Genomic DNA, 26,087 nt, shown 5'->3' on the forward strand with positions numbered 1-26,087 from the left:
TAATGTTCTGTGAGATGGTGAAATAGCCCCGAAGAGCATAGTTAACAAAGAGCATGCTGTGTATTAGTTCAAGGGCCTAAACTCAGAATATGACAAATTTCTGGGACGTCTTCATGATTTAGTTGTTTTCAGAAGGAATGTAGCAGTCTGCATTTGAAAAGGTCCATATGGCCTAGGATGTGGGCTATGCACAGATATAAAGAAGACAGAGTTCAGTATCTGCTTGTAAATCTTCTCAAGTTTGAAAGTCCGGCAAAGTTCTGGAAATATTTCTATGTTGCTGTCACAGATTAAATTTACAACCAAGGTGGCTCTGGCTGAGGATTCTAGGGTCTCGAATGAAAACAGAACATAAACCTTACAATCAAAGAGCAAGAAGTCACATCCTGTTTTAGACCCTGCAAATAGCCCCTTCGCAACATCTTAACCAATAAGAAGCCTTCCTGTGAATTAGAGCCCAATTAATAGCTTCCTCCTCCATTTATGTCCCGCCTCTAGCAATAGCCTGTCTTCAAGTACTTGCCGGCATATTTAGCATAGTTCACTTGACCACAGTAAATTAACATCAGTTGTGTCTGCATATGTTTTTGTGCTCATTTTTCTTCAATTACTTTTCTTACTTTCAGCTCGTACATGGATAGGGATTCACAGGTATAATTACTGCTCATTCCTATACACCTGGAGCCAGACATGTGTTCAAAACACACACACACACACACACACACACACACACACACACACACACACACACACACACACACACACAGACAGCTCAACACCTGTGAGAAAATAACTGCTGAAAGCTGGCTGAAAAGTCATGCTCAGACAGCTGAAGCATACTGTGCCAAAGAGCATTAACTAATCATTATCTACGGAGGCCTGAATTGAAGAGTCAGTAAGTATAGGTTCCCATTTACCGTCCAAAGCAATTCACTAATGAAATGGATCAGAGGATGAGACACACACAAAACACTCAAGCTGGAATAATGCATCACAGCTGAATATTCATCTGGTGCATTGGCACATACATTTACACTTGTGCAAAGTGGAGTAGTGAAAGAAAGGGGGGGGGGTTGTTTTTAGAGTAAGCAAACTGTCATAGAGGAGAGAAGACCCTACAAAGTGCTCCATATTAAAACTATTAGTGAGAAAACAGAGATGATTTATGTGAACTTCGAGGTGAAGAGGCTCTTTCTTTCTTTCTCTCTCTCTCTCTCTCTCTTACAACACAGAACCATTTTGTATTGCTCATGTCTTCTAAACAGTCAATCTAAACAGTGTGTGTCTGAGGTGCAGTGGCAGACTGTATTGTCATGGGAAACAGAGGTCTACATGCAGGGCATAATTTTCTTCTGCTTTCCCAGACAATGTGTGTGGGTGTGTGTCTATGTGCATCTTTTTACCTGCCTTATGGTACTATGGACACACACACACACACACACACACACACACACACCTGTCTTACTATGCTTGTGAGGACCTTCCACTTATATTAATTAGCTGTATTAATAATTATGTTACACCTACACTGAAATATAACCCTACGTTGACATTTAGTCTCTCTCTCTCTCTCTCTCTCTCTCTTTTAAAGCAGTCATTTGGGACCAGGCAATATGATATTCCTATCCTTGAGGGGATATTTGGTCCTTTCCAAGCTATAAAAACATACCCCAAGCCCTCCAACCCCTCTTCAAAGTCACCCCCCCCCCAAATTGGACCACAACCCCCCAAACCAGCCTCACCCTTTTGTTGCCATCTTTGGCACAGGATTTATGCTAGTGCTTAACATAGTAACATTCTACACCATGATATGATATAGTATAAAGATCACAATCACATTTTGGCATGGATTCTGCAAACAAGCTCTAATATTTGAAAGGATGGCTAAATCAGTAGTCCCTGTCTTTGGGACAACAGATTTTATGTCTGGGCTATTACATCTTTTATTTGCTATTGCTTGACAGACTAATTTGATTAGGCACTTTCAAATCCACTGGCAAGCTCCTCTGAGAACTACCTAAAAACTAGAAAGGCATTTTAAACAGTGTGGGCTTTATAGATCTCATCTCATTATCTCTAGCCGCTTTATCCTGTTCTACAGGGTCGCAAGCAAGCTGGAGCCTATCTCAGCTGACTATGGGCGAAAGGCGGGGGTACACCCTGGACAAGTTGCCAGGTCATCACAGGGCTGACACATAGACACAGACAACCATTCACACTCACATTCACATCTACAGTCAATTTAGAGTCACCAGTTAACCTAACCTGCATGTCTTTGTACTGTGGGGGAAACCGGAGCACCCGGAGGAAACCCATGCAGACGTGGGAAGAACATGCAAACTCCGCACAGAAAGGCCCTCGCCAGCCACGGGGCTCAAACCTGGACCTTCTTGCTGTGAGGCGACAGCACTAACCACTACACCACCGTGTCGCCCAGCTTTATAGATAATTGGGCTAATTTTGAGGGCACTGCTGGCCTGTTAGGGCGGGACGGTACCCATCCCACTTGGGAAGGTGCTGCTCTCATTTCCTGCAGCAAAGGTCATAGTCTCAGAACAGGCCTAGTTAATTTCTGACAATCCAGAGCCAAGGCCAGGGAGCAGACAAATAGGCTAAACCGACTGTCTGCTAGCTGCACAGAGTCGTCACTCAGGGTCCACTACATTGAGACTGTTCCCTGAGCTCAACAAAAAAAGTAGAAATATTCAGAGAGTTTGTTCCAGTAACCTAATCAATATAAAATTATATCATACTGACTGTATAGCCGCTGCCAGCACCTTTGATCTAAAGGTGGGGCTATTAAATATTACATCTCTTACAGTACATCTAAAGTGCTAATGATTAATGAACTCATTACTGATCAGGAGTTGAATGTACTTTGTTTAACTGAAACATGGATTAAGCCAAATGAATATGTAGCATTAAATGAAGCTAGTCCTCCTGGATACAGTTATATACACCAGCCTCGTCTAACTGGTAGAGGAGGAGGCATCGCGGTTATTTATAATGATTATCTAGGTGTAACACAAAAATCTGGTTATAAATGTAATACATTTGAAGTTCTTCATACTAATATAATGTAAGTAGCCTCGAAAAATAGGTCTACGCAGTTAATTCCGTTACTTATTATTTACAGGCCCCCGGGGTCATATTCTGAGTTTCTTTCTGAATTTGCAGATTTTATCTCAGATCTGGTTATTTCCTTAGACAAAGCTTTAGTTGTCAGAGATTTTAATATGCACTTCGATAACCCAGAAGACCCTTTGAAAACAGCATTTATGTCCATTTTAGATTCAGTAGGGATTAATCAGAATGTCATAGGACTGACCCATAATGGTGGTCACACCCTCTATCTAATACTAACATTCGGGTTAAACGTAGAAAATATAGTCATACTTCCACAATCTGAAGTTATCTCAGATCATTATCTCATCTCATTCAAAATATGTCTGAGTAATAATATATGCACCTCACCACGCTACTGTATTAAACGTACATTCACGTCAACTACTGCACAGAGCTTTATAAATGATCTCCCAGAGTTATCAACTTTGATTGGGTCACTGTCAGCCCCTGCAGAACTTGATCAGGCAACTGAATGCTTAGAGTCAACGTTCCGCCATACTTTAGATAATGTAGCTCCTCTTAAAAGGAAAATGGTCAGAGACAAAAAAAATTAGCACTCTGGTATAATGATGACACTCGCACTTTAAAACAGACCACTCGAAAATTGGAATGTAAATGGCATCAAACAAAATTGGTAGTGTTCAAATTAGTGTGGAAGGAGAGCTTCCTGAAGTATAGAAAAGCTCTTAGTGCTGCTAGAGCAACATATCTCTCCTCCCTAACAGAAGATAACAAAAATAATCCTAGATTCCTATTTAATACTGTAGCAAAATTAACCAGGAATAAGTCCAATATAGACACATGCACACCTGTAGTATGTAGTAGTAACGACTTCATAAATTTTTTAATGACAAAATTGAGAATATCCGACAAAAAATTCAAACTACTAATTTAAGGTCAGACAATGTAAGTGACCCTGTAGTTAACAACATAACTGTATCAGATCAGCAATTAGAATGTTTTACTCCCCTTGGAGAAATTGAATTACTTTCATTAATCTCGGCATCAAAAGCCTTAACTTGTGTACTAGATCCCTTACCTACACATCTATTCAAACAGATAATACCTGAAGTAATTGAACAGCTTCTAAAAATAATAAATTCTTCTCTTACGATTGGCTATGTACCCAAATCCTTTAAACTATCAGTTATCAAACCCCTGATTAAAAAACCTGACCTTGATCCCTGTCAGCTGTCCAATTATCAGCCAATATCAAACCTCCCCTTTATCTCCAAGATCCTTGAAAAAGCTGTGGCACAGCAGTTATGCTTATATTTACATAGGAATAACATCCATGAAATATATCAGTCAGGATTTAGACCTCATCATAATACAGAGACAGCTCTGGTTAAAGTAGTAAACGACCTACTGTTGGCGTCTGATCAGGGCTGTGTCTCGCTGCTTGTGTTGCTTGACCTTAGTGCAGCATTTGATACCATTGATCATTCCATTCTTCTGGATAGACTAGAAAATATTGTGGGAGTTAAGGGAATGGCCTTCTCCTCGCTCAGGTCTTATTTAACTGATCGCTATCAGTATGTTGATGTAAATGGTGATTTTTCTAGACATATTGAGGTAAAGTTTGGTGTTCCACAAGGTTCTGTCTTGGGTCCACTGCTTATTTCTTATGTTACCTCTGGGTGATATTATTCAAAAACGTTGTATTAGTTTCCACTGTTATGCTGATGACACACAGTTGTATGTTTCTGCAAAACCTGATGAGAGACACCAGCTTAATAGAATTGAGGAATGTGTGAAGGACATTAGACACTGGATGCTTATTAATTTCCTTCTGCTTAACTCTGACAAGACTGAAGTACTTGTACTAGGACCACATGCAGCTCAAAGTAAGTTTTCTGATTACACAGTAACTCTGGATGGCCTTTTTGTTTCTTCACGTGCAGCAGTAAAAGACCTCGGAGTGATTATTGACCCCAGTCTTTCATTCGAAACACACATTGATAACATCACCCAGATAGCTTTTTTCATCTCAGAAATATTGCTAAGATAAGAAATTTAATGTCACTACATGATGTGGAAAAACTAGTTCATGCTTTCGTTACCTCCAGGTTGGATTATTGTAATGCCTTACTGTCTGGATGTTCCAATAAGTGCATAAACAATGCAGCAGCAAGAGTCCTTACTAGAACTAGAAAATATGACCACATCACCCCTGTCTTATCCACACTACCTTGGCTCCCAATCAAATTTCGTATTGATTATAAAATACTACTAATGACCTTTAAAGCACTGAATGGTCTCGCACCACAGTACCCAAGTGAACTTCTGGTCCTCTATGACCTGCCATGCCTACTTAGATCAAAAGGTGCAGGCTATCTGCTGGTACGTCGTATAGTGAAGGCTACATCAGGGGGCAGAGCCTTTTCTTACAAAGCCCCACAGTTATGGAATAGCCTTCCAAGTAATGTTCGGGAATCAGACACAGTCTCAGCGTTTAAGTCTCAGCTGAAAACATATCTGTTTAGTCAAGCCTTTTGTTAATGGTGTTTATGAGGTAAAGGTGTAGATCTGGAGGGTCCTCAGACATAGAGTGTTGGTAAACTGGGATGTATCGATGCTGTCAGTCCCCCACTTGCTTGCTCACTCGAGTTTGTTGATGGTGTAGTGGCTGGCTGCTTTATGTCCCGGGGCTCCCTCATGCCTGTGTTACCTTCTGGCTCTCCCATTTTAGTTATGCTGTCATAGTTACAGTGCCTTGAAACGTATTCATACCCCTTGAACTTTTTCACATTTTTCCACCTTACAGCCACGAACTTAAAAGTTTTTTATTGAGATTTTATGTGATAGACCAACACAGAGTAGCACATAATTGTGAAGTGAAACAAAAATGATAAATGGTCTTCAAAATTTTAAACAAATAAAAATCTGAAAAATGTGGTGTGCATTAGTATTCAGCCCCCTGTACTCTGATACCTCTAAATACAATCCAGTGCAATCAATTGCCTTCAGAAGTCATCTAATTAGTTAATAGAGTCCTACTGTGTGTAATTTACTCTCAGCATAAATACACTTGTTCTGTGAAGGCCTCAGTGGTTTGTTAGAGAACACTGAAGAACAAACAGCATCATGAAGACCAAACAACTCACCAGACAGGTCAGGGATAAAGTTCTGGAGAAGTTTAAAGCAGGGTTAGGTTATAAAAAAAATAACCAAGCCCTTAACATCTCAAGAAGCACTGTTCAATCCATCATTCAAAAATGGAAAAAGTATGGCACAACTGCAAACCTACCAAGACATGGTCATCCACCTAAACTGACAGAGTGAGCAAGGAGAGCACTGGTCAGAGAAGCAGCCAAGAGGCCCATGATCACTCTGGAGGAGCTGCAGAAATCCACAGCTCAGGTGGGAGAATCTGTGCACAGGACAACTATAAGCTGTACACTCCACAAATCTGGCCTTTTTGGAAGAGTGGCAAGAAGGAAGCCATTGTTGAAAGACAGGCATAAGAAGTCCCGTTTGCAGTTTGCCAGAAGCCATGTAGGGGACACAGCAAACATGTGGAAGAAGGTGCTTTGGTCAGATGAGACCAAAGTTGAACTTTTTGGCCTAAATGCAAAGCGCTATGTGTGGCGGAAAACTAACACTGCTCATCACCCTGCACACACCATCCCCACTGTGAAACATGGTGGTGGCAGCATCATGCTATGGGGATGCTTTTCTTCAGCAGGGACAGGGAAGCTGGTCAGAGTTGATGGGAAGATGGATGGAGCTAAATACAGGGCAATCCTGGAAGAAAACCTGTTGGAGGCTGCAAAAGACTTGAGACTGGGAAGGAGATTCACCTTCCAGCAAGACAATGACCCTAAACATACAGCCAGAGCTACAATGGAATGGTTTAGATCAAAGAATATTCATGTGTTAGAATGGCCCAGTAGCCCTGTGATGACCTGGCGACTTGTCCAGGGTGTACCCCGCCTTTCGCCCGTAGTCAGCTGGGATAGGCTCCAGCTCGCCTGCGACCCTGTAGAAGGATAAAGCGGCTAGAGATAATGAGATGAGATGAGATGAGAATGGCCCAGTCAAAGTCCAGACCTAAATCCCATTGAGCATCTGTGGCAAGACTTGAAAATTGCTGTTCACAGATGCTCTCCATCCAATCTGGCTGAGCTTGAGCTATTTTGCAAAGAAGAATGGGCAAAAATTTCAGTGTCTAGATGTGCAAAGCTGGTAGAGACATACCACAAAAGACTTGCAGCTGTAATTGCAGCAAAAGGTGGCTCTACAAAGTATTGATGCAGGGGGGCTGAATACTAATGCACATCACATTTTTCAGATTTTTATTTGTTTAAAATTTTGAAGACCATTTATCATTTTCGTTTCACTTCACAATTATGTGCTGCTCTGTGTTGGTCTATCACATAAAATCTCAATAAAAAACTTTTAAATTCGTGGTTGTAAGGTGGAAAAATGTGAAAAAGTTCAAGGGGTACGAATACTTTTTCAAGGCACTGTAGTTGCCGGAGTCCCTACTTGTCCTCAGTGCAATATGTATACTGTTCCTACTTATTCAGGTGACATTGGGCATACCTAACAACCTGTGTTTTCTCTCTGTCTCTCCCCCCCGAGTTACATGTCGGTCCTGGGATCGAGATGCTGACCTCGGACCTGCCTGATCCATCCTGGTGCTCTGTGTCTGGTTGGAGTCTCATCACATTACTCCTGTGGAAGACGGCCCCATGTGGACAGTTGAAAGTCACACCTGGAGGACGCTCTGGACACTTACAGTAATGCTTTTATGGCTGAGGACTACAGTTGACTTGCTAAATTTGGGACTGCAGTTGTCATGAACAGTTTTGCACTCAAGTTTCCATCAATGAAGAGTTTATAACATCAACAAAACTGACTTCATGTTAAAACTGTTAATGTCATTTGGGCAACAATGTTGTCTGTTGTTGCCCAAATGTGGATGGGTTCCCTTTTGAGTCTGGTTCCTCTCGAGGTTTCTTCCTCATGTCATCTGAGGGAGTTTTTCCTTGCCACCGTCGTCACAGGCTTGCTCATTGGGGATAGATTAGGGATAAAATTATCTCATGTTTTAAGTCATTCAAATTCTGTAAAGCTGCTTTGTGACAATGTTTATTGTTAAAAGCGCTATACAAATAAACTAATCTCATCTCATTATCTCTAGCCACTTTATCCTGTTCTACAGGGTCGCAGGCAAGCTGGAGCCTATCCCAGCTGACTACGGGCGAAAGGCGGGGTACACCCTGGACAAGTCGCCAGGTCATCACAGGGCTGACACATAGACACAGACAACCATTCACACTCACATTCACACCTACGGTCAATTTAGAGTCACCAGTTAACCTAACCTGCATGTCTTTGGACTGTGGGGGAAACCGGAGCACCCGGAGGAAACCCACGCAGACACGGGGAGAACATGCAAACTCCACACAGAAAGGCCCTCGCTGGCCATGGGGCTCGAACCCAGACCTTCTTGCTGTGAGGCGACAGCGCTAACCACTACACCACCGCGCCGCCCACAAATAAACTTGACTTGACATTTTTCTGTTTGTATTTGCACCATCAGGAGGAATGCTTAAGTGATGTAAGTCAGCTTGCTAGTGTGACATTAGCAGGAAATGACAGAAAAGATTTTCGTGTTGCATTTCCTCTTTCCTCTTGTGCTGGGAGAGTACCTGCCCTAAAGTAGGAGCTAAAAAAATCTATTAAAACAGCATTCTCAGAGCTAAGAAAGGCCCTCAAATGGCATTCTGTGTTCTAAGGAACTTCCTCTAATAGTAACTACAAAAAGTACCTCTGGTCCAAAAGCACCTACTGACAACCACAGAAAGAGAACAAACCCTCAATCAATGCTGTAACTATAGCTAGTGTTTCTGAATCCCACTGCCTGCAGCACTACACACATCAGCCAAGGTGCAATCTAGCTGAATATAGAAAAATTTTAGCACACAAATAAATTAGCATGTACAGATGACAGGCAAGCTTCTCAGAATAAGGAATATACAGGCATGTAGAAAAAAATGTAACCGAGTCCAAAGTCCAGTGCAACATTGACATATACAGTAAATCAGTGTTTCCTATATGCAGTCATTTTGTGGTTAAACATCTCATCTCATTCATCTCATTATCTCTAGCCGCTTTATCCTGTTCTACAGGGTCGCAGGCAAGCTGGAGCCTATCCCAGCTGACTATGGGAGAAAGGCGGGGTACACCCTGGACAAGTCGCCAGGTCATCACAGGGCTGACAGGCACAGACAACCATTCACACTCATTCATACCTACGGTCAATTTAGAGTCACCAGTTAACCTAACCTGCATGTCTTTGGACTGTGGGGGAAACCGGAGCACCTGGAGGAAACCCACGCGGACATAGGGAGAATATGCAAACTCCACACAGAAAGGCCCTCGCCGGCCACGGGGCTCAAACCTGGACTTTCTTGCTGTGAGGCGACAGCGCTAACCACTACACCACCGTACCGCCCGTGGTTAAACATGTTGAGAGAAATTAAGAAATGCTCACCATTTTATATACATGTTACACAGATATTATTGTAGCTGAACTTGTGCTGAATACAAAAAAAGTCATATGACTTTGAAAATACTACTTAGATTTGTTGAAATTGAGAACAAAATCAGAATATGCCAAAATCATTTGTGCCAGAACATACCCTCAGACTCCAGACGGTTAACTAGTGAACCAACCAACCATACATGATTCCATTACATTAATAGCTACCAATATTTAGCCTAGTCAGTGAAGTTCCCAGGCAACCAAAGCATGGGACTGGGTAGCACATTGAAGCTTTAATTTGAATTCAGTTTGATTTACTTTATAACAGTGCAGTGAAGCTAATCAGTCATAATAATCCAACACATACACCCCCATGATACTGAAGGATAAGTGGTATAGATAATGGAGGGATGGATAGAGAAACAAACATATGAGCAAACATAGTATGCATAAATGTGTGTATATGGTCATGCACTTAGATGTTTCTGGACTCAAATGGAGTGGAGGAAAGATGCTATTTTGGTTACAACCCAGATTCCAAAAAAGTTTAGATGCTGTGTAAAATGTTAATAAAAAGAATGCAATGATTCACAAATCCATTTTGACCTATATTCAATTGAATACAGTACAAAGACAAGGTATTTAATGTTCAAACTGGTAAACTTTATTGTTTTTTTGTAAATATACACTCATTCTGAATTTGATGGCTGCACCATGTTCCAAAAAAGTTGGGACAGGTGGCATGTCCCACTGTGTTATATCACCTTTTCTTTTAAAAACACTCAGTAAGCATTTGGGAACTGAGGACACTAATTGTTGACGTTCTGAATGTAAAATTCTTTCCCATTCTTGCCTGACATACAACTTCAGTTGCTCAACAGTCCGGAGTCTCCATTGTTGCACTTTGTACTAATGGATTTCCTTTCAGTTACTGAAATAAATATTAATAGTTAAATTATTACACTTTAGTGGGAGTACCAAATGAAAATGCGTATACTGTAAGTTGGTGTGTGTGTGTGTGTGTGTGTGTGTGTGTGTGTAACATTTACTTTTGAGGATGTTGTGAATTTTTAAGATTTCCTAAAAAGTGGGGACTCGTTGACCCCTAGCTTGCAACTCATAAAGATAAATAGAGAGAGGGGGAAAACATAAACTTGAATGTCAAAGAAGCTGTAATAATAGTTGTTGCATCGCTGCTCTTTCATTGAGTCGGACTGTATCTCACACAGCAAGAATTCTTGCAGCACTACTTCAAAGACGTGATACTGCAAAAATGCTCAGAGGAGGGAGACATGCGGCCTGTTAAACCTGTGCCCTGGACAAACATGGCTAGATTACTGTGTGTCTGAAGCAGGTGACATGCTTTTGTGTAGAGAAAAATACATCTCCCTGACATGATCACCCTGTGACCTAACTTCAACCTGTACTTGCACAGAGCACATAATCACACACACATGCAAGCATGCAGACACGCACGCACGCACACATGAGTACATATAAAAAATCCTATCGTAAGGAAGAGTAAATGGTGAAAAAAGACAGAAAGCAACATTTAAAATTGACCCTCAGCCTCTTACATTTTTGCGTCTTTAGTAACTAATGCTATACTATCTACCATATGTAGGTGACTTTAATCAGACTGGTCTGCATACCACAGTTATTTACAAACATCAGATTATACACAATCATATACTTGTATTTAGCACATAAATATTCATGTATCATGGGAACACATCCAATAAGAAGGTATTCAGCACAGAGTTTATGACCACTCAAAAGTCCAGTAACAGTTTGCACCACTTGCATTATCATCAATGTCTCAAACTACATTTTTTATAACTGTATATACACTTGGATTGTTGCTTATTAAGTTGAATAAACTAGACCTGAACAACATTTAGACTTGCTGAAGAAATATACCCTTAGATCTACAAAGGGTCAATTATTGGCTATTTTGTTTTCATTTAAAAACCTTTTTCCCTGCACAAGGAACCGAAACACTTGATGCTCACTGATTCTTGAAACTTTGGCAAAAACGTGTCCCACTAAGAAAAGTGCTAAGTCTGTTGGAAATTAATAACATTTTCATAAATAAAAAAAATTAAAGTTATAATCAGGGGGTCCTTTGCACATATGTAAGGTTCTTTTATAGGATTGTTTTTATTTTTTATTAATTTAATGATTATATGCTGGCCACTGCCTACAAAATCAGTTGTCCTTGGATAGGAGCTAATCATTTCAACTTGATTAAAAAAACAAAGTAATAATTTAATTGAATAATACCTTTACTACATGAAAGAATACATTGTTATATGTATTTAAAACCGCAAACAGTGAGTTTTGAATGATGTTTACTATTATTTTGTGGTTACTCAAAATGTGTGCTGTCGCCTCACAGCAAGAAGGTCCGGGTTCGAGCCCCGTGGCCGGCAAGGGCCTTTCTGTGCGGAGTTTGCATGTTCTCCCCGTGTCCGCGTGGGTTTCCTCCGGGTGCTCCGGTTTCCCCCACAGTCCAAAGACATGCAGGTTAGGTTAACTGGTGACTCTAAATTGACCGTAGGTGTGAATGTGAGTATGAATGGTTGTCTGTGTCTATGTGTCAGCCCTGTGATGACCTGGCGACTTGTCCAGGGTGTACCCCCGCCTTTCGCCCGTAGTCAGCTGGGATAGGCTCCAGCTTGCCTGCGACCCTGTAGAAGGATAAAGCGGCTAGAGATAATGAGATGAGACTCAAAATGTGTCCCACATATTCGTCACCACCATCAGATATTTACAAAAAGCAATAAAATCAGGCAACTACAAGGTCAACTGTATTCCCGAGGACCCTCTTTTCAAACCTTCAGCTCTACTGCATGCTTCCAGATTACTCAAGCTCCTGTAAGTTTGGTATTTTCTCTTAAACTTGTTGATATTTTTGGACACTGCTACAGTCACAACCATAGCATGTCAACACTGTCACTTTTGTATAAAAAATATTAGATTAGATTATGACATACTGTAAATGTATACTTTTTTAAGAAGAGGTCTGAAGTAGCTAGCAACAGAGGGAAAACAAGATGGCTAATGTGAACAACTCCTGTATATCATGTGAAAGAGTAGGTTTTTGTCACCACCATCAGACATCACCACCGTCAGGTTTTCTGTCTGATGGTGGTGACGCACAGTCTGACGGTGGTGACAAAAACCTCCAAATGGCTCTCGACGGAGGCTAGAACATAATTTTTGATCACAATAAATACCAATATGACATGTGATGTTTCATTAACCTCTTTTATATTTATGTAATTCCTCCTATATTTCTTCCCTATTGTCCAACCCTTATGGGATGTAGTGTGCCTTTCCTCTTTCTCTCTCTCAATTCACTATTATGCCATGTTCATTTGGCTTATGTCATTTGGGATGCACGTAGGGCACCTACTACCTACCTATACAGCACATAGTATACAGTGTCCCTTCTCCAATGACTAAAGCCAAATGGAAATGGAATGACCTTTAACCAAATCCAACATTCATAACATCTCCCTCAATTTCATAGTCATTACACTCAACTTTGATGACAGTTTAAGATGTTAGTGATGCATTGTACATTATTCCCACTGGTAATAACATTATTTCTTACTATGATGATTTGATATTTGATGATATGGGGTTGGAGTACTTTTAAAAATGATATTGCTTAATTGTACCTTAGGCCTATATTCCTTGAAAAAATGTTATTACATTGCTCAGGATTATTTTTTTGGACCAAATAGTTAAATAAAGTTGTTAAGCAAAAAGCCATTGACTTTGGAATTGAAATTTGGAATTATATGTTGTAATGAGGCCACTGTCACCACCGTCAGTTCTAAAGTCACCACTGTCAGAGGGAGTTTTATTTGTTTTAAATGAATATGCTTACAACATGTTTCTTCAGTGCTGTTGAGTTATGAAAGTAATAGTCTCTTTTAATGCAAAAATAAGTTTGTTAAATAAAAAAACATTACTTTGTCTCCTCAGGCTGAAAGTAAATATTGTATAATATTAGATCTTTAAAGGAGTACACGTGAAACTGTATAAAAATTGAATAAAAGTGAATATTTAATTTTTAACAGTGTATATGTGTGCTAAGAATGCCAGATAATGATTTAAAAACTCTAAATACATATTAGACCAAATATATAAAAAATAATTTGCTTTTTATTGTGTCTGACAGTGTTGACAAAAACAAAGTAATAGCTGAAAAAATGCCTATTTTATGAAAAAAAATACAAAATGAGGAGCTTGCACCGGTACATTGCTGAACAGCCAAGGCCTTGTCCTATAATGATATACCTTTAGATTTTGTAATTTAAGTAACCTTTTATTTTCAAAATTAAAACCTGTTTTATCCAAAATCCCAAGAATCAGTGTGCTATAAAAGTGAAACTGGAACTTTTTCTGTTTGCTGCCAGTCCAGTACCAATAGAACCAGGGGTGGAACTAGTAGCAGTGTTCACTGATAGTTATGCAATGTTCAACAGCATTTATACAGACAAACAACAACAACAAATTGTGATGTCTGTCTTCAAAAGCAATATTATGATATTTTATTTCATTTCTGCATAAACATTTAATTTTATCAAAAACTGTATCAGTACAAATAACTAAAATTGTTTTCTTCTAAGATCAAATGATTTGGACTTCACACAGGTTTTTGCTGTGGTGCTAACGTCTTTACAATTACACCTAAAATATTCATCAGCATTATCACAATAATTTAAAACCATTTTAAAAGGCCTTATTCAGTGAACCCTTTTATCAGTAAATATAACAAACATTGTTCTTGCTGATATGAGTTGAATAGTAATGCATTGATGATGTTTTTATTGACATCATTGTGACTATGGTCTCTTAGGTTGATGGAAAATGAACAACAACTAGAAACCAGAGTCCTGTTGGTTCAAGTTTTGTTGTGTTCTGTTCAGTGGAAAATTTTTTGAAATGTTTTCTGTCATGCACCATATCCAGTATACTTCATAAATATGGCCTTTTTTCAGTTACCGTGATGCTCAACTCATTCCTAAATGTTTTCAACAAGTTTACATGTTATATATGCTATACATGTTTTTAATGCTATAGCTGATTGGGGTGTGTGTGTGTGTGTGTGTGTGTGTGTGTGTGGGTGCGCGCGCGCGCTCAGTACTGTGCAAAAGTTTTAGGCACCCTATTTTTTTCTACAAACTTTCTTATAGATTTCTATTTTATGATGTCTACATTATCGAGTCAGTACAAAAAACATTTCAGAGTTCCAAAAGTTCATTTTCCAGCACAAAATTAAATGGTACAGAAAAAAAAAGTTTGTATCTGAGCAACATATTACATAAGAGACCACTTTTTAGATGAAAAAAAAAAACATAATGAAGGCTACTGGGTTTTGCAGCAAAATTAAGAAGCGAGTGTGACAGTCAAAGTGTCCAGAGGAACTGTGGCTGGTTCTGCAAAATGGTTAGTAAAACTTACAACTCATTTCCTTATAAAACTGCAATAATTGTACCTGAGACTACTATTTTTTTTAAAGCAAAGACCCTTATTTTTAGGCTATTTTTGGTCGACAGCATTTATGTACTGTACATGTGCCTAAGACCCTTGCACAGTACTGTATACACACAGACACACAAATTCCATATGTGTTCCATATGTTATGTCGTAGTTTATATATATATATATATATATATATATATATATATATATATATATATACAGTATATATAAAATTGTAGAACAATACTGAAGACATCAAAACTATGACATAACATATGGAACACATATGGAATTATGTGATAAACAAAAAAGCGTTAAAAAATATATGTTTCATACTGTAGATTCTTCAGAGTAGCCACCGTTTACCTTGATGGTGCTTTGCATACTATTAGCATTATCTTAAACAGCTTCATGAGGTCGTTACCTGGAATGGTTTCCAATTAACAGGTGTGCCTCGTCAAAAGTTAATTAATAGAATTTCTTGCCTTCTTAATGTGTTTGAGATCAAATAGTAAATAATAAAGAAAGAAAAATATTGAATTAGAAGATGTGTCCAAACTTTTGACTGGTACTGTACATCTATTGATATATTTCACTTTTAAGTTGACATAACAGATAAAATGGCAACCAGTTGAATTATTAGCATTATTCAAAATCATATTTTGTGCAATGTTTCATGACTTTTGAAACATCCACTGCTGTGCTAATTCAGCAAAACTTTTTATGGATGTGTGAGAAAAACGTTACTCATATCATCTCTTTGAATAAAACAGATTCACAGAAAGAAGAATGAATAAAATATTATAAAGATACATTCATACATATCACTACTTTTTCTCAACATGCTCCCTCATTGTCACTCGGTTTGACGTGCACTTTCCGCTCATCTTAACTGCAATCAATGTGAAATGTTATTTTAGGTAATTACATTCAGTTCACTTGCAGTGTATTTAAACATCACGAATGGTTGGTGTTTTAACCTAGTGTGGCTAGTCACATTATATCTGTGAATATGTGGCCAGGAATAACTGTTCTGAGGCTAAAAGACCTGGCAGCAAAACAAAAATAGTGTGAGAGAGAGAGAGAGAGAGAGAGAGAGAGAGGGCATTTGAATTTACTCAGCTGCTGTTGAGCTCTTGAGCAAGGGAAAACTTGAAAAGAAAAAAGCAACCCTGATTTCAACAGTATTAAAAATAATGCATAAATGGGAGTTGCAGGAGCAATATTCCTCACTCTGAGCATGACATGTTGGTCATAATATACAAGAGCATAATGATCGTTAGGGTTTGAGTGATGGTAAATTAAAGGAATAATATGAAGAGATGCTGTTAGCTAATAAAGTCTCCACAAAATTGAATGGAGGCAAGTTTTATAAAAATTGTTCAGTGAAGCTATTTAAAGAGGAATTAATTCTTTAGTCATTGACAATATAAGCTATGTTCACATTACCAGGCTAAAGTAACTAAAATCTGATTTTTTTTTTGCCTTAATGTGACACAGATCTGATGTTTTCATCAGCTAGCACTGGCAGTGCAGCAAAACAACAAGGGAGGACAGCTACAATAACTTCAAAAGCAGCAAAAGATAGCTGTCTGACTTTTTTTTGCCTTCTTGACCTATGTATAGCTGATAAATTGTTTGCTGTTCTTCAGACCAGAACATGATGCATGCATGAGCTACTAGCACATCCATTAAGTCAGCTTTAATACCATAAGTCGTATTCACATGCATGATGCTTTTTGTTGTTGGTGACACAGATGACTCATGCGAAAATGTAACAATGTGCGGACGTGTGCCACTTCGGAGGACAGATGCATTCACGTTACAGTTAGATACAAGTCACTTGTAATTATGAATATGAACTGTCAGGATAGGCAAATCCGATCTGAGCAAAAAACTGGAATTGAACAATGAGGCTTGTAATATGAACATAGCCATAATAGTGTTGTCAGTTCATGCATTCATTTGCAACATAAATTCAAATACAAACTCAAACCTGTAGGATTAAAAAAAAAAGTCAGGAATTAAAAAAAAATTTAAATGTGCATTACAAATATACATAACTGTAAATCATCAACAACAACAAAAAATATATAGTGAGTATTTTATATTCTGACACTTTCTATAAGCTTGGAATTTTCTTTTCAATTATATTACATTATTTCCAAATTTTACAAAATTGCATAATTTAGAGACATTAAGAAAGTACTAAAAATGTACTTAAATCAACATCCTTCAGTACTACATACCTATCCAGGTCATAATACAACATAGCATGCAAACCTTTTTTTGTTTGTTTGTTTGTTTGTTTGTAATTAAAAACAACAGAATCTCTAAAAATAGAAAAAAGAATCTCACTGGCTTGCACTAGTAATAAAAGTACCTGATCATTCACTCCTCTCCTCTGTATTTTCCTTCTCCGCTTCCCCTCCCCTTCCGCCTGGGTTAAAGGTGAGACCCTCCTCACAGAGATAAGGATGAGACAGTGCAGTGATAGATATAGTTTTAGACTTCCTGAAAGGGGGGACAAAAAAACAAGACACCAGCAAAGACAACATTAATGTTGATGACAGATAAATATTACAATTAAAAGTATAAATTCACTTTAGTTGTTCCATCAACATAAATGCAAGCTGTGATTAAATAATGATGAGCTCATTTGCTTCTATGTCTATTCAGAGAGAAATTTATGATCCTTAAATTTCTCTGGGCGATATGCCGAGACTTTTGTTGATGTTCAGAGGGTATGTGTTTTAATTTTAAGCTTGATGGTACAGCTATTGCTCTGAGCAAATTTATACAGACTTTATAGCTCCTTTATGCTCTTTGTAGTATCCAAAGTCTGCAGCACACTTCACACACAAACTCTTCTCCTAGGCTAGTGGTGATCTGGTGGCTCTTATGTGCATGTGTGCATAGTAATGAAAATAGTATCCTTTATGGAATCCCAACTAAGGATGGTCCATATTCTCTCCTCAGCCCAAGTGATCCCTGTTCATCTGTTACTCTGTTATGCCATTCGCCACTCATCCAACCTCCTTCCCACCCAACCCTCCAAAGCACTACTGCTCCTTGACCTCAGCTCAATTCAACTCTCTCATTATGCTATTAACACCAATTCAGTCATTTGGGCCATAAGGGTATGTGTGTGTATGTGTATGCTGAGAAGTGGAGGCAATTACCGCTGCACAGTGCAGCTTTTTTCTTTTTCTTTCCCAGAGACTGCAATCAACCAATCAACCTTCAAACGCAGGAAACTTAAAGCAAGCGGAGAGGTTGAAAGTCCCTGGAAACCTCACAGAGACCCTGGGAGCTCTAGGGTCAAAGGTAATTTTCACTATTCACTTTGGAGGAAGAGGAGGATGGGATGGGGGTTGGGAATGAAAAGAGAGAAGGATGGGAGGAAAGGGATTATTTTCTGCAAAACACCTCATACACTGTAAGCATGATGAAATAGAGTGCTTTAATGTTCCAAACTCCAAGTGTACTTCATAACACACAAAGTGATACAAGCTGCTGTGTGCAAAAAAAAAGATAGATAGATAGATAGATAGATAGATAGATAGATAGATAGATAGATAGATAGATAGATAGATAGATAGATAGATAGATAGATAGATAGATAGTCAGTCCTGTGTATATATATCCTGTTTTTGACTGGCAGGAGTGGAACCCAATGTGGTCTTCTGCTATTGCAGAAAATGCTTTTCTGTTCACCATGTTTGTAAAGAGTTGTTTTGAGTTGCTATATCCTTCTTGGCAGTTCGAACCAATCTGGCCATTTTCCTCAAATCTCTCTCATCAACAAGGTGTTTCCACCCACAGAACTGTTGCTCTCTCAAGGTTTTTTTTTTCTTTGCACCATTCTGTGTAAACTGTAGAGACTGTTGTGTGTGAAAACCCCAGGACATCAGCAGTTTCTAAAATACTCAAACCAGTCCATCTGGCACCAATACCCATGCCACAGTGAGAGTCACAGAGATCACAAATTTTCCCATTCTGATGTTTGAAGTGAACATGAATTGAAGCTCTTGATTTGTAACTGCATGATTTTATGCATTGTGCTGCTGTCAAGGGATTGGCTGATTAGATAACTGCTTAAAACAGTAGGTGTATGGATGTACCTAATAAAGTGGCCTGTATGTGTGTGTAATATATACAGGTCCTTCTCAAAAAATTAGCATATTGTGAAAAAGTTCAATATTTTCCATCAGTTATTTAAGAAAGTGAAAATGTTATATATTATAGACTCATTACACATAAACTAAAATGTTTCAAGCATTTTTCTATTTTAATTTTAATCAGTATGGCATACAGTACAAAAAACATAAAAAATACCCATCTCAAAATATTAGAATATTTCATTTCGAGTTTGAGTAAAACAGTATGAACACAGTGTATCTTTCAGTCTAGTTCAGTACACACAACCACAATCATGGGGAAGACTGCTGACTTGACTGTTGTCCAGAAGATGATCGCCGATGCCCTCCACAAGGAGGGTAAGCCACAAAAGGTCATTGCTGAAAAGGGTGGCTGGAAAAAGTGCACAAGCAACAGGGATGGCCGCAGTCTTGAGAGGATGGTCAAGAAAAGTTGATTCAAGAACTTGGGAGAGCTTCACAAGGAGTGGACTGAGGCTGGTGTCAGTGTATCAAGACCCATCACGAACAGACATCTTCAAGAAAGGGGATACAACTTTCGCATTCCTAATATCCAGCTACTTCTGAGCCAGAGACAATGTCAGAAGTGTCTTATCTGGGCTAAGGAGAGAAAGAAATGGACTACTGCTCAGTGGTCCAAAGTCCTCTTTTCAGATGAAAGTACATTTTGCATTTAATTTGGAAATCACGGTTCTAGAGTCTGGAGGAAGAGTGGAGAGACACAGAATCCAAGGTGTTTGAAGCCCAGTGTGAAGTTTCCACAGTCTGTGATGATTTGGGGTGCCATGTCAGCTGCTGGTGTTGGTCCACTGTATTTTATCAAAGGCAGGGTCAATGCAGCTAGCTATCAGGAGATTTTGGAGCACTTCATGCTTCCATCTGCTGAAAAGCTTTATGGAGATGAAGATTTCATTTTTCAGCACAACCTGGCACCTGCTCACAGTGCCAAAACCACTGGTAAATGGTTTACTGACCATGGTATTACTGTGCTCAATTGGCCTGCCAACTCTCCTGACCTCAACTCCATAGAGAATCTGTGGGGTATTGTGAAGAGGAAGTTGAGAGACACCAGACCCAACACTGTGGATGAGCTTAAGGCCGCTATCGAAGCATCCTGGGCCTCCATAACACCTCAGCAGTGCCACAGGCTGATCGCCTCCATGCCACGTTGCATTGAAGCAGTCATTTCTGCCAAAGGATTCCCTTCCAAGTATTGAGTGCATAACTGAACATAATTATTTGAAGGTTGACTTTTTTTGTATTAAAAACACTTTTTTTATTGGTCAGATGAAATATGCTAATTTTTTGAGATAGGGATTTTTGGTTTTCCTTTACTTTTTTGCCAAAATCATCAATATTAAAACAATAAAAGGCTTGAACTACTTCAGTTGTGTGTAATGAATCTAAAATATATTAAAGTCTAATGTTTATGAGTACATTACAGAAAATAATGAACTTTATCACAATATGCTAATTTTTTGAGAAGGACCTGTATTTCTATCTATCTATCTATCTATCTATCTATCTATCTATCTATCTATCTATCTATTAGAGCTCTCTTAGGTGTGGGTGGAGCACAGAGGACGGCAGGACAAAGCTTCAGGTAGAAATAGGCTTTTATTGCCAGACTTTTCAGTATAACAACAGTTATTCGGGTAAATACACACACACACGCTGTGTTCTTGTCCTGGGAAGAGCTCTCCTCTGCTCTCCCTCTGCCTCCTTAAATAGGGCGCGGTACTGGGAAGACACACAAACATAGGTTAATTACTGTCAGGTGTAGTGATTCTGCCACTCACCTTCCCTGGCTCCGCCCTCCTGTCACAGACCGGCACTTGACCACGCCCCCGCTGCCACATACCCCCACCGCCCGACTCAGGCCGGGCGCCCGTCTGGCCCGCAGCCGACTCCCCCCCCCCTTGACGGGAGAGGAAGTCCGCCACGACCATCTGCATCCCCGGCCTGTGGACCACCTTGAAATTGAAGGGTTGGAGTGCCAGATACCAACGGGTGATCCGCGCGTTGGCATCTTTCATGCGGTGGAGCCACTGGAGGGGCGCGTGGTCCGAACAGAGGGTGAAAGGGCGCCCCAGCAGGTAGTAACGGAGGGCAAGGACCGCCCACTTGATCGCCAGGCATTCCTTCTCAATAGTGCTGTAGCGCCCCTCACGCACCGACAGCTTCCTGCTGATGTACAGGATGGGGCGGTCCTCCCCCTCCACCTCCTGGGACAACACCGCCCCCAGCCCTCTGTCTGACGCGTTGGTCTGCAACACAAAAGGGAGAGAAAAGTCAGGGGAGTGTAATAGTGGCCCCCCACACAGTGCAGCCTTTACCTCAGAGAAAGCCCGCTGGCACTGCTCCGTCCACTGGACCGGATCTGGCGCCCCCTTTTTAGTGAGGTCAGTCAGCGGGCTGGTGACGTCCGAATAATTAGGTATAAACCTACGATAGTAGCCAGCCAGCCCCAGGAACTGTCTCACCCCCTTTTTGGTCTTGGGCCTCGGGCAGGCCGCAATCGCTGCTGTCTTATTAATTTGGGGACGCACCTGCCCATTGCCCAAGTGGAAGCCCAGATACCGTACTTCCACCCGCCCAATCGCACACTTCTTCGGGTTGGCAGTGAGACCTGCCCACCTCAGCGACCCAAGGACGGCCCTCAGGTGTTGCAGGTGCCGGTGCCAGTCGTTACTATAAATGATATCATCATCATCAAGATATGCGGCCGCATAGGTGGCGTGGGGCCGGAAGACCCTGTCCATCAGCCGCTGAAACGTAGCGGGCGCCCAAAACAGCCCAAAAGGAAGTGTGACAAATTGGTGTAAGCCGAACGGTGTGGAAAAGGCCATTTTTTCCCGGGATAATGGAGTCAAGGGGATCTGCCAATATCCCTTCGTCAAATCCAGTGTCGAGTAAAAGCGAGCCGTGCCTAGTCGATCGAGCAGCTCGTCAATACGAGGCATTGGGTACGCGTCAAATTTAGACACCGCGTTGACTTTTCTATAGTCCACACAGAACCGGACCGACCCGTCGGCGTTGGGTACCAAGACCACCGGGCTGCTCCAGTCACTGTGGGACTCCTCGACGATGCCCATTTCGAGCATGGTCTGAAGTTCCTCCCGAACCACCTTTTTTTTGTGTTTGGGTAGCCTGTAAGGGCGGCTACGCACTACCACCCCCGGGGGCGTCTTTATGTGGTGTTCTATGAGGTTAGTGCGACCGGGCAGGGGCGAGAACACATCCGAAAACTCGGCCTGCAACTGGGCGACCTCTGTGAGTTGGGTCGGGGAGAGGTGGTCTCCACAGGGGACTGGAGAGGTACGTGATGCCAATGTCCCTTTTTGAACCTCTGGCCCCAGCTCCGCCTTCTCCGGAACTACCAACACCAATGCCACGAGGACCTCCTCGTTCCAGAGTTTAAGCAGATTGAGGTGGTAGATTTGTAGCGCCCCCCCCCGTCCGTTCGCCTCACCTCATAGTTGACGTCCCCGACTCGCCGTGTGACCTCAAAGGGTCCTTGCCACTTGGCGATTAATTTGGAGCTCGACGTGGGCAACAGTACGAGTACCTTATCTCCCGGAGTGAACTCTCTAAGGCGCATGCCCTTGTTGTACAGGCGGGCTTGCCGTTCCTGGGCCTGCCGCAAATTCTCCTGAGTTAGGTGGGTGAGCGTGTGGAGTTTTGCGCACAGGTCCATAACGTACTGAATTTCGTTTTTACTCTGTGAAGGTCCCTCCTCCCAATTTTCTCGCAGCACATCTAAAATGCCGCGCGGCTTACGCCCGTATAACAATTCAAATGGGGAAAACCCCGTGGAGGCTTGGGGGACCTCTCGCACTGCAAATAACAAGGGTTCGAGCCATTTATCCCAGTTAAGTGCGTCCTCACTTACGAATTTTTTAATTATATTTTTGAGGGTGCGATTGAACCATTCAACTAAACCGTCCGTTTGTGGGTGATAAACGCTGGTGCAGATCGGCTTAATACCTAATAGCCCATATAGTTCACTCAGTGTTCGTGACATAAACGAGGTGCCTTGGTCAGTCAGAATCTCTTTCGGGATTCCAACTCGGGAAATGACGTGGAAGAGGGCCTCCGCAATACTGCGTGCTGAGATATTGAGAAGAGGCACCGCTTCCGGGTATCGCGTTGCATAGTCCACCAGAACTAATATAAAGTGGTACCCTTGGGTTGACCGATCTAATGGCCCGACGAGATCCATCCCAATTCTTTCAAACGGGGTCTCGATTAATGGTAGGGGGCGCAAAGGCGCTTTTGGAATGGCCGCTGGATTTACTAACTGGCATTCGCGGCACACCGTACACCACCTATGGACATCGCCGCGAATCCCCGGCCAATAGAATCGGGCCATTATTCGGACTAGTGTCTTATCCTGCCCTAGGTGTCCAGCCATGGGATTAAAGTGAGCCGCCTGAAATACCAATGCCCGGCGGCTCTTTGGAATTAACAGCTGTGTGACTCGCTCTTTCGTCTGAGTGTCCTGCGTCACTCGGTATAATCTAATTGGTATATCAATAGAAAGAACAAAAGAGGAGGGGGAGTGGCAATATATGTTGATAATAGTTTGGAATATAAAATTAATAATAAAATGACGGTAGCTGTTGATGATTGGATGGAGTGTATTACAATAGAAATATGCTGTGAAAAAATGAAAAATATAATAGTGAGCTGTATATACAGATGTCCTGGATCAAGCATAGAAGTTTTTATAGATTGGATGGAAAGTATGTTTATAAAATCAACTCAGAAGGTCATGTACATCTGTGGTGATTTTAACATCGACCTCTTAAATCATAAGAAACACAAAATGACAGAAGAGTTCATTAATTCAATGTTCAGTATGGGACTGTATCCAACTATTACCAGACCAAGCAGGATCACTTCTCACAGCACCACTTTAATAGATAATATATTTACTAATATCCTGGAAAATAATATAGAGAGTGGACTACTATTAACAGACATCAGTGACCACCTACCTATTTTTAATGTATATTACTGTAATTATAGCAAGAAAAAGGATACTAAAAATTATAAATATATAAGAGTGAAAACTGAAGAAACCATGATTGCACTAAAAAATGACTTAATAATACAGGACTGGAATGTAGTTTATAAAGAAAAAGATGTTGATAAAGCATATGAGGAATTTTTAATAATATTCAATGAACTATATAATAAAAATTGTCCTATAAAGAAATACAGTAATATACATAAATATACAAATAGTCCGTGGGTCACCAAGGGGCTACAAAATGCCTGCAAAAAGAAAAATGTATTATACAGACAATTCTTAAAGCATCGAACTATAGAGGCAGAGGAAAAATATAAAAAATATAAAAATAAATTAACTAATATTATGAGGATATGTAAGAAAGACTATTATAATAAATTAGTGGAGAAAAATAAAAACAATATTAAAGGTATATGGACTGTATTAAATGGTATTGTGAGAAATGGATCCAAAACTACAAATTACCCGGAGTACTACACTGTAAATGACAAGACCATAAATAATATGAAGGATGTGGTGAATGGTTTTGACCAATTCTTTGTAAATGTGGGACCAGATTTAGCAGCAAAAATAAAGGAACCTGAGACAACACAATGTGGGAACATAGAAGATATGGGGGACAGAAATTCAAGTACAATTTTTCTAACTGCAACTGATGAGGAAGAAATTATCCAAATTGTAAGAAAATGTAAAAACAAAACTTCTGCAGACTGGAATGATATAGATATGTTAACAGTAAAGACAGTTATTGAGGGAATTGTGAAACCACTCACCCACATCTGCAATTTATCTTTTCAATCAGGTACATTTCCAGACAAAATGAAAATTGCAAAAGTGATACCATTGTTTAAAACTGGAGATAGACACCATTTCACAAACTACAGGCCTGTTTCTTTACTCCCCCAATTTTCCAAAATACTCGAAAAACTTTTTTCAGATAGATTGGACAAATTCATTGAAAAACACAACCTCCTTACAGACAGTCAATATGGATTCAGAACGGACAGATCAACATCGATGGCACTAATGGAACTAATAGAGGAAATCACAAAATGTATAGATAATAAAAAAATAGCAATTGGAGTATTTGTGGACCTAAAAAAAGCATTCGATACTATTGATCATAATATATTATGGTTTGACAAAAATAAATTATCATTAAATCTAAGCAAAACAAAGATTATGTTGTTTGGGAGACATAAAATAGGTTGTAATGTAGAATTGATAATAGACAATATTAAGATAGAAATGGTACAGGAAATTAAATTTCTTGGTGTGATTTTGGATCCTAAAGTCTGCTGGAAACCTCATGTAGGATATGTACGAGCAAAACTGGCAAAGTGCTTGGCAATTCTGTGGAAAACAAAATATATTCTTGATTGTAAATCTTTGCATACTCTATATTACTCATTATTTTTGCCATATCTGACTTATTGTGTCGAAGTCTGGGGAAACACCTACAAAACCACTCTGCAGCCGATATGTACAATACAGAAAAGAGCAATAAGGACAATAAACAAAACAGGATACAGAGATCACACAAACCCACTATTCATAAAATCACACATGTTGAAATTTATGGATCTGGTCAAATTCAGAACAGCACAAATAATGTACAAAGCAAGAAATAATCTATTGCCGAAAAATATACAAGGAATGTTTAGTGAGAGAGAGGGGGGATATAATCTAAGGGGAGACCTAAATTTTAAAAAACCAAAAGTTCGAACAAATATGAAAAGCATGTGCGTATCGAGCTGTGGGGTGACTTTAT

The 26,087-nt window shown here is 40.1% G+C and overlaps 1 protein-coding gene across 11 annotated transcripts in view; it reads right to left on the reverse strand.

The window, feature by feature from the left end:
- The window catches only part of LOC132893007 (ERC protein 2), a 684,550-nt gene that overhangs the window by 24,324 nt on the left and 634,139 nt on the right, over positions 1-26,087 (reverse strand). For all 11 annotated transcript variants that reach the window (XM_060931692.1, XM_060931691.1, XM_060931690.1 and 8 more), the window contains one exon: positions 17,505-17,635. The gene's annotated coding sequence lies outside the window, so the exon portion shown is untranslated. The remainder of the gene's footprint in view (positions 1-17,504; positions 17,636-26,087) is intronic.

Source organism: Neoarius graeffei, chromosome 10 (assembly GCF_027579695.1).
Source record: "Neoarius graeffei isolate fNeoGra1 chromosome 10, fNeoGra1.pri, whole genome shotgun sequence".
Taxonomy (NCBI): domain Eukaryota; kingdom Metazoa; phylum Chordata; class Actinopteri; order Siluriformes; family Ariidae; genus Neoarius; species Neoarius graeffei.